Here is a 2,508-nt window from a genome sequence, read left to right on the forward strand (position 1 = left end):
TAGTTCATGATCCAAAACCTCATGACCACAGGTGAGAGTTTGACTGTAGACAGGCTGGTAAAGCAGGCACTTTAATTGCCTTTTGACTCAGCACTTTTTTCACCACAACCAACCGAAGCAACGCCCTCCTTATTGAGGATCTGATCTATCTTTCGCTCCAGCCTACCATCACTCGTGAACACGTTTGATTTTTGTTGTTACATGCAAGTTTATTAATTTTTTTAAAACAACTGGGTAACCATTTGTCACCCTCAGATGAAATAAAATTCTTTAGGGTGTTTAGGAACGACCCAGGGCACATCAAGGCTCAAACCCAGGGGTCACCGACCTTTTTGAGACTGAGAGCTACTTCAGTGGGACCGAGACACGAAGGCCTATACTTGTCTGATACATCGATTTGCACAGCTCACCTGTAATAATAATATTATTACTAATACATTTACATATATGTGAGACTGCCTGCTCACATCTTAATGTTAAGGACTACACAAAAATGATCAATAATGATTTATCATGGCAGATATGATAAATTATTTATAATTAGTGAGTAGAACAAGTTATCAGTTTTGAAGCCCTTTTGGGGATGAATTGAAAAGTGCACTTACATGAACCGTCTATCCGGTTGGAACATCAGTCATAAATAAAATTTACTAAGCGTCTGCAGGTGACACGGATCGGCCCGAATGTTAAGTCACATGGGTTTGGCCTTTATTTTGAAAGTCAACTTCCGTTATTCGGCAAGGAATCTGCATACAAGCTAAATATTTAGTCTGACCTAAATATATAAATTGCAAGTTAAATATTTAGCTAACAAGTTAAATATTTAGCTAACAAGTTAAATATTTAGGACGGAGGTAAATGTATAGGTAACAAATTAAATATATATTTTGGAAATTAAATGTTTAGTTTGTAAATATATATTTAGGTCAGAGCTAAATATTTAGTTAGCAAATTAAATATTTAGTTTAGGAATTAAATGTTTAGATTAGAAATTAATTATTTAGTTTGGAAATTAAATATTTAGTTTTGAAAATAAATATTGACTTTATAACTAAACATTTAGTTTACTAACTAAACATTTAACTTGCAAGTTAAGCATTTGATTTTTGAACATGGTGAAAATATGACTTTGAAAAAAAAAATAAAACATACTTTTTTCCTTATTAAAGGCTAAATAAACCAAAATATTGCTGTTAATTTTTGACTGTGTAACTTAACGGCACCCCATAGATGTGATTAAATTTTAAAAAGTTTCTTTATCAGACTGCAGTTCCGTTTTGATTGAAATCGACTTAATCTGGTGTGATGATGCAATATTTGCTTCAATGATTAATTACTTTCTAACTCCTTGCGTTTTTTTTTTTGTTTTTTTTAGCTTTTAACAAAACAAAAATCCTAAATTTCAATTCAGTTCAATTCTGTTTATTTATATAGCCCCAAGTTACAACAGAAGTCACCTCAGGGCACTGTACAGAAACATTCGTATACATAAAAAGTAAGTGACCATTTCTTTAAAAGAACTAACACCACTGCCATCATTAGGGTTTTCCAGTTATAGTTTTTCTATGAATTTCTGGTATGAGTTTCAGCGATGTATAAACATTTACATATAATTATTTTAGCCTTGTGCACCACCTCTTTTTAGATTTATTATACAGAGCATTTACAATACATCATGTACATTTTGTCAATAAGAGTAGACCTCACCAAATTTCTCCCACACTTGAGCCTCTGCAACATGCAGGGCTGCGGCCCACTTAGCCCATCATTAGCCCTCAGCTACCTCTGGAGTCCTACCAGCAAACCAGGCTTGAAGCATTTCCTTCAGACCTTCACCTGGGGTAACCTCTACTGGGTTCAAGATGGCTGCCACGAGATGCACCAACAACCTCACCACAGCTCAGGGTGACTGCTTCAACAACGGACAATGGAGAACTCTCCGTTATAACCTGCTAAATTTATTACTATAAAATTAAGAATGTACAAACTCAAAACATCTGTCAAATCAAAGGCAGCGACAGCCAAATCTTTCTAATTATATTTATCGGTTCATACGTTACCACTTTCTCCCACATTAACACAGCCTCATTCTAAAAGTGCAAAGACTATAAAAATAAACAAAAGTAGAAATATGTCAGCTAAATGAACTGAGACTTCTCAGTAATGGGTCAATGCATGTTAACTTGTCATTATCTGCATTCGGTGGAAGCGTACACTAATACAAGATTAAAAAAGGCTTTTTTTTTAGGTTAGTGTTGACACGAGTCTGGTATCAAAAAGATGAGAAGATGCATTTTAAAATGAAAGGATCCCTTTACCGAACCAGGATGTTGTGAAAACCTGACAGAAGATAAAACATAACGCAGATAAAGTGCTGAACTGGCACAGATCATTTCAAACAGCAGAAATGAATGAAAACACACGAACCAAGTCTGAGTCAAACATGGGGGACATTTTTTTTTTTAGACAGTCTACATCATATATCAGTGTTCCCTCGTTTCCTCTAAA

This window comes from Nematolebias whitei, chromosome 1, assembly GCF_014905685.2.
Source record: "Nematolebias whitei isolate Nwh7 chromosome 1, NemWhi1, whole genome shotgun sequence".
Lineage (NCBI taxonomy): Eukaryota > Metazoa > Chordata > Actinopteri > Cyprinodontiformes > Rivulidae > Nematolebias > Nematolebias whitei.